Here is an 8131-nt window from a genome sequence, read left to right on the forward strand (position 1 = left end):
GGATGAAAACCCTGGGAGGACCCAGAGAGAAGGTAGCTATCTGCAATCTAATCAGAGAGGCTTCAGAGGAAACCAAACCTGTCAACAGCTTGATTTTGGACTTTCACCTCCAGAACTGTGAGAATATATATATTTCTGTTGTTTAAGCCACCAGTTTGCAATATTTTGTTATGGAAGCCATGCCAAAGTAATACGATATACAGGTGGCAAATAAGTATATGAAAATGTGCTTAATGCAGTGCATTATGAGGGAATTGCTAATTAAAACAACAACCACTACACACTCATTAGAATGGCTAAACTCAAAACACTGATACTTAATGGTGACAGTGATGTAGAGCAACAGGAACCCTCACTAAAACTTGCACATATGTGTTTGCTGCTGCTAAGCCGCTTCAATCATGTCTGACTCTGTGCGACCCCACAGACGGCCTCCTACCAGGCTCTTCTGTCCCTAGGATTCTCCAGGCAAGAACACTGGAGTGGGTTGCCATTTCCTTCTCCAGTGCATGAAAGTGAAAAGTGAAAGTGAAGTCGCTCAGTCATGTCCGACTCTTAGCGACCTCATGGACTGCAGCCTACCAGGCTCCTCTGTCCATGGGATTTTCAGGGCCAAGAGTATTGGAGTAGGGTGCCATTGCCTTACATCAGCTTTACTTATAAATTAGAAGCCTCAAAAATGTCTTTCTTTTTAAATTTATTTTTCTAGCTTTACTGAGATATCATTGACATACAAAATTGTGCAAGTTTAAGGTGTACAATGTGTTGATTTGATGCACTTATATAGTGCAAAATGACTGGCACCATAGTATTGGGGAAGGCTTCCATCATGTCACATAAGTATCATTCTTTTTTGGTGTGGTGAGAATGATTAAAACCTACTATTTTAGCAACTTTTAACATAGTATTATTTCCATGGTCTAAAGTAGATCCTTAGGACTTACTCATCTAATATCTGGAAGTACTTATACTTTGATAAACATCTTCCCATTTCCTCTACTCCCCAGCCATTGGATTCCATCTCTCCACCTTCTGTTTTTGTGAGTTCAGGTATTTTAGATTCTGCATACAAGTGTATATATTACTTTTCTTTCTCTGTCTGACATCTCACTTTTCCTAATTCCTTGAAGGTTCATTCATGTTGTTACAAGTGGAAATGAAGTCACTCAGTCATGTCCGACTCTGCGACCCCATGGACTGTAGCCTATTAGTGAAAGGTGTTGCTGAATCATGCAAAGACAGCAGGATCCTTGGCCTCTGGAGGAGAAGAATTCAATCTGGGGCCAGAGACGAGGCTTGATCACTCAGAGCTTTTGTGTAATAAAGTTTTATTAAAGTATAAAGGAGATAGAGAAAGCTTCTGACGTAGACATCAGAAGGGGGTAGGAAGAGTACCCACTTGCTAGTGTTAGCAATGGAGTTATATACTCCCCAGTGAATCCAAAGAATGTCTGGAGGTTGTAAAGATCTCACCAGACCTACTCTCATAATTTGCATTTTAAGATAACAAGATTAGCTAGAAGGTTTAGTCCAAAGACTACCTTCAGGAAAGATACAAAAGACCATACTTACTCCCATAATTTACATTTTAAGATAACATGACTCAGTTCAGCTCAGTCACTCATTCGTGTCCGACTCTTTGCGACCCCATGAATTGCAGCACGCCAGGCCTCCCTGTCCATCACCAACTCTCGGAGTTCACTCAGACTCACGTCCATTGAGTCAGTGATGCCATCCAGCCATCTCATCCTCTGTCTTCCCCTTCTCCTCCTGCCCCTAATCCCTCCCAGCATCAGAGTCTTTTCCAATGAGTCAACTCTTCGCATGAGGTGGCCAAAGTATTGGAGTTTTAGCTTTAGCATTATTCCTTCCAAAGAAATCCCAGGGCTGATCTCCTTTAGAATGGACTGGTTGGATCTCCTTGCAGTCCAAGGGACCCTCAAGAGTCTTCTCCAACACCACAGTTCAAAAGCATCAGTTCTTCAGTGTTCAGCTTTCTTTATGGTCCAACTTTCACATCCATACATGACTACTCTAAAAACCATAGCTTTGACTAGATGGACTTTGTTGGTAAAGTAATGTCTCTGTTTTTTAATATGCTGTCTAGGTTGATCACAGCTTTTCTTTCAAGGAGCAAACATCTTTGAACTTCATGGCTGCAGTCAACGTCTGAAGTGATTTTGGAGCCCAAGAAAAGAAAGTCTGTCACTATTTCCATTGTTTCCCCATCTATTTGCCATGAAGTGATGGAACTGGACATCATGACCTTAGTTTTTTGAATACTCAGTTTTAAGCCAGCTTTTTAACTCTCCTCATTCATTTTCATCAATTGGCCCTTTAATTTCTCCTCGCTTTCTGCCATAAGGATGGCAACCTAGATAGCTTATTCAAAAGCAGAGACATTACTTTGCCAACTAAGGTCCATCTAGTCAAGGCTATGATTTTTCAAGTAGTCATGTATAAATGTGAGAGTTGGACTGTGAAGAAGGCTGAGCGCTGAAGAATTGATGGTTTTGAACTGTGGTGTTGGAGAAGACTCTTGAGAGTCCCTTGGACTGCAAGGAAATTCAACCAGTCCATTCTAAAGGAGATCAGCCCTGGGTGTTCTTTGGAAGGAATGATGCTAAAGCTGAAACTCCAGTATTTTGACCACCTCATGAGAAGAGTCAACTCATTGGAAAAGCCTTTGATGCTGGGAGGGATGTGGGACAGGAGGAGAAGAGGACGACAGAGGATGAGATGGCTGGATGGCATCACTGACTCGACGGATGTGAGTCTGAGTGAACTCCGGAAGTTGGTGATGGACAGGGAGGCCTGGCATGCTGAAATTCATGGGGTCACAAAGAGTTGGACATGACTGAGCGACTGAACTGAACTGATATGCATATCTGAGTTTATTGATGTTTCTTCCTGCAGTCTTAATTTCAGCTTGTGCTTCATCCAGCCCAGCATTTTGTTTGATGTACTCTGCAAAGAAGCTAAATAAACAGGGTGACAATACATAGTCTTGCTGTACTCCTTTCCAAATTTGGAACCAGTCTGTTGTTCCATATCCAGTTCTAATTGTTGCTTCTTGACCTGCATACAGATTTTTCAGGAGGCAGGTAAGGTGGTCTGGTATTCCCATCTCTTGAAGAGTTTTCCAAGTTTGTTGTGATCCACACAGTCAAAGGCTTTGGCATGGTCAATAAAGCAGAAATAGACGTTTTTCTGGAACTCTCTTGCTTTTTCAATGATCCAGCGGATGTTGGCAATTTGATCTCTGGTTCCTCTGCCTTTCCTAAATTCAGCTTGAACATCTGTAAGTTCTCAGTTCACGTACTGTTGAAGCTTCTCTTGGAGAATTTTGAGCATTACTTTACTAGTGTGTGAGATGAGTGCCATTGTCGGTAGTTTTAACTTTCTTTGGCATTGCCTTTCTTTGGGGCTGGAATGAAAACTGACCTTTTCCAGTCCTGTGGCCACTGCTGAGTTTTCCAAATTTGCTGGCATATTAAGTGCAGTACTTTCACAGCATCATCTTTAAGGATTTTAAATAGCTCAAGTGGAATTCCATCACCTTCATTAGCTTTGTTCTTAGTGATGCTTCCAAAGGCCCACTTGACTTCACCTTCACATTCTTAAACTATGGGCTTTAGTTAATAACAATGTATTGACATTGATTTATTAATTGTAACACATACATAACACTAATACAAAATGTTAAGAATACGTGAAATTGTGTGTCCATGGTAAAGGATATAGGAGAGCTCTCTGTATGATTTGTTCAATTCTGTATATGCAAAACTTCTGTAAAAAATAAAGTCTATAAAATTCAAAGTACTTATATATTTACATGTCATGGCCAACTACAGAACCACTTTATTTTACCTAGCAAGCTTAAGAAACCAAAAACTATGCCATACAGAAGGAAATTGTGTTTTTTCACCTCTTGCTTCCTTTAGGGAGAAGGGCTGGGGTTGACAATATCTTTTTGAAGTATGTGGGGGTAGCAAACATTCTGGATGACTAAGAATGTTTTCTGCAGGACTACCCTGGTGGTCTACTGGTTCATACTTCATCTTCCACTTCAGGAGACATGGGTTCGATCCCTGGTCAGGGAGCTATGTTCTCCACATGCTGCATCCACACCCCCCCAACCGAGGAAAAAAAGTCTTTAAATATTTCCATCTACCACATCTAGTCTATTAGCTGTTCTTTTTATTAGAGCACTTATATTTTCCCAGAAAAATTGAGTGGAAAGTACACAGAGTTCCCATATATCCCTTCCCAATGCATATATACAACACCCAGCCAATCAACATTGCCCCTGTGCAGGAAAAGACCAAATAAGCCAAGATGGTCAGAATTTCTTGCACCATGGCCTCTCCCTCCTGCCCCATGTCTTGTATATAATGGTTATGTAACAGCTGTGATGACTTATAGCACTGTGCATGCACTTCCCACGGTACTCACTTGTTTACAGGTTACTTTGTGCAGTACCCCTGCATGAGCTTCACCACGGAAGCCCTGGCTGCTGCTGCACCAGGGCTATGCAGGGCAGCATCGTGCTTATGTTGTATGAGGTTATGCTATGGCTCTGTATGGTTACATTATGGTTATGCTGTGGCTCCTGCCACGGCTGCTGTGTCAGCCAGGAGAGAAGCTGTTATTGCTGCTGTGCCAGCCAGGAGAGGATAAACAAGTCTGCGGTTCCTACAGCTCCTTGTGTCTTCTTCTAGCCTTTTAGCTTGCGCCTTGCCTACCCTGGGTTCAGCAAGCAGTGCAAACAGTATGAACAGCAAGACAGCTGGTGTCACAAACAGGATCACTGATATACCCCCACAGTGATACGTTTGTTACAGTTTCAACACCCTCAAGTCCATAGTTTACTTTAGAGTTGATGTTGTACATTCTATATGTCTTGACAAGCAATAGCATTTCTCCACCATTACAGTACATAGACTATTTTTACTGCCCTAAGAATCCCCTATTCATCCTTCCCTCTCCCCAAACCCTAACAACCAGTGATCTTTTCACTGTCTCCATAGTTTTGCCTTCTTTCAGAAGGTCATATAGTGGAATCATATGTAGCCTTTTCATATCAGTTTATTTCACTTAATAATACACATTTAAGCTTCCTCCACGGTTTTGTTGCTTCAAAATTTTGGCAATTATGAATAAAGTTGTTATCCATGAGCAAGTTTTTGTGTGAACATAAGGTTTCAACTCATTTGAGTAATACAAAGGGATATGATTGCCAAATCATATGGGAAGAATGTGTTTATTTTTGTAAGAAACTGCAAAACTCTATTTCAAATCCATTCTGCATTTCTACCAATGAGTGACCGTTCTTGCTCGATATCCTTGCCAACATTTGATGTTGTCAGTTTTGTATTTTATCCATTTTAATGACTATGTAGTAGTTTCTTTTTTAATTTGCAATTTTCAAATGGCATAATTCATTTTAACAGCTTATTTTCCATTCGGATATCTTTGGTGTCTGTTCAGATCGTTTGCCCATTTTATTTATTTATTTATTTTTAAAAAGAACTACAACTTTATTAAAAGTAAATAAATGTAACATATAATATGTACAGATGGCACATGGTGCCAATTTTATTTGCAGATAGTATTCCAAAGTTCACAAGTTACGCCTTTGCCACAGCCTTGGCTAAATCTTGAACTAGTGCAGAATTCAGCTGTGCTAGAGTGCTGATCTTAGCATTCTTAGATGTGGCATGCTTGTTCTTGATAGCCATGTGCTTTGAAAGCCCACGGTTCACCATGACCACATTCTTTGCCAGGTGTTGCATAACAACAAGAAGGGATTCTTCCATGTATGACAGGTAATGCTGTAGAGTTGGTGTCTATTCACCATTATCAGGAATTTTCAGTGCTAAGCAAAAAGCTCCCACTGCAATCTGAGAAGGAGGAAAATGCACCATATCGTAGTCCAGCATAGTTAGTTCCATCAAATATTTGGCCAGAGTATGTAGCTCAACATCAACCTCTCCAATCTTAGATGCTCTCCGAAGGAAATGCAGGGGTAGAGGGCGACCCAGACTAAAATTTAAAACTCTTAGAATCTTCATTTCCATCTGTCTGATTTGAAACTTGGTGTAGGTGTTGTCAGTCACAAAGGCAAAGTCACCGATTTCTGGAGGGTACATTTCCTCAAATTTGCTTGCAACAAACATGGCAGTGACTCCAACCAGCTGCAGCATCTTCTTGGGCACACAGTTATCCTGCATGAACCGATCAGTTATGGAAACAGTCATGTACATGATCTCCTGCAGTTAACCTGAATTTCGTTTGAACTTGCACTAGCCAGTCAATTAGGATGGCTCGCATGTTTCCAGCGACTTCACGACCCATTAGGTATTTTGGTTTGACCGCTTGCTCTTCCTCAAGTTGTCTTAGATAAGCATAGATATCTTTTACATATTCGCTACAAAGGCTTGGATCCGCTCCATCTTCTGCATCCACATCACTCACTGCAAGAATTACATCTGAGAAAGCCTGACACAGACATTCTTCTGCAGGGGCACAGCCAGATGTTTCCATGGGGCTTGGAGAGGGAGTATCGACCAAAATAGGCTCTGGGGAAAGTTTCTCTTCCTTAACAGGCTCGGGTTCCGGCTCTGGCTCCAGCTGGGGCACAGGTACAGGAGCCTTTTCCAGAGGTTTTGGTACTTTTTTAGCAGTAACTTTTCCAGCAGGTTAAGTTTTTGCTTCCTTTTTCAGAGGCAGTTTGGCCTGCGGTTGTTCACTGACTTTGTTACCGATGTCTCCAAGAGCTGTTTGTGGCCTCAGCCCGGGCTTAGAGGTTGCAACACCAGCCACAGGCACGCACTTGGCCCCTGCCACACTGATCTTCGCCTTATTTTCAGCATTAATCTTCGTGTCCCTGGTGATCCGGAGCGCCATGTCTTCTTTGGCACCAGGCAGCAGCTCAGCGAGGAGGATAGCACTGGAGTCCCCGACCAGCGGGGAGCTTGAATCAACCACAGGCCAAGAGCCGTTCCTCTGCAGCACGCCGGGCTGTTTGCCCATTTTAGAGTCACGTTGTTCTTCTTACTGTTGAGTTTTAGTACATTTTGGATAACAGTCCTTGATCAGTTGTCTTTTGCAAATGTTTTCAGCCAGTCTGTGGCTTGGCTTCTCATTCTCTTTTCAGTATCTTTCAGAAAGTGCATGAGTGTGTGCATGCATGCTAACTCACTTCAGTCTTTGCCTGACTCTTTGCAACCCTATGGACCACAGCTTTCCAGGCTCCTCTGTCCATGGGATTTTCTAGGCAACACTACTAGAGTTGCTTGCCATGCCTTTCTCCAGGGGATCTTTCCAACCCTGGGATCAAACCTGCATCTCTTATGTCTCTTGCATTAGCAGGTGGGTTCTTTACCACTAGCGCCACGTAGAAAGCCCCTTTCAGAGAACAGTAGATTTTAATTTTAATAAAGTTCAACTGACAAATTATTTTTTCATGGATTTTCCATTTGGTATTTTACCTAAAAATTCACCACCAAATCCAAGGTCATCTTGTAAAGCAACAGGACCCCATGTGGCCTTCCTGGGACAGAACTCCTCCCCTCATCAGGTTGTCTGCCTGTCTCTTGTTTGTGGAAAAATTTAGCCAAAGTAGAAATTTAATAAGAGAAATGAGAGAAAAAAAGAAGCAAAGGGAAAATAGATGACAAAGTAATACTAATTTAGCCATTAAACAAAATCAAGGACTTTTAAACACTTTTCAAGGGCTATAGATAATATTCTGAGCCATATCCTTTGAACTGTTTAGTAGATACTGAAACTCCCACCAGAAGAAGTTAACTACGTGATAACCCATCCCTCTGCCTATATGCCCCTGAAACTCTCCTTTAAGAGCTCTTCTCCACTGATAAACAGTGGGGAATTTGGTTCTTTGAGACATGAGTCCTCCTTCTTCTGTGGCTGCCAGCTCCTAAAGAAAGCAATCTTTTCTTTCATAGCAACACTTGTCTCATCAGTAGTGGCTTTTGAGTGATAAACAGGTGAACCTGAGTTCAGTAACAATCTGGACTTTCTCCTATGTTATCTTCAAGGAGCTTTTTTTTTTTCCCCTTTGATTTTTGTTGGGATATAGATAACTTACAATGTTGTGTTAATTTCA

At 41.7% G+C, this 8131-nt stretch overlaps 1 pseudogene; it reads right to left on the reverse strand.

Annotated features, from left to right (window-relative positions):
• On the reverse strand, positions 5629-6909 carry LOC102190914 (annotated as a pseudogene).

This window comes from Capra hircus, chromosome 21, assembly GCF_001704415.2.
Source record: "Capra hircus breed San Clemente chromosome 21, ASM170441v1, whole genome shotgun sequence".
Classification (NCBI taxonomy): Eukaryota; Metazoa; Chordata; class Mammalia; order Artiodactyla; family Bovidae; genus Capra; species Capra hircus.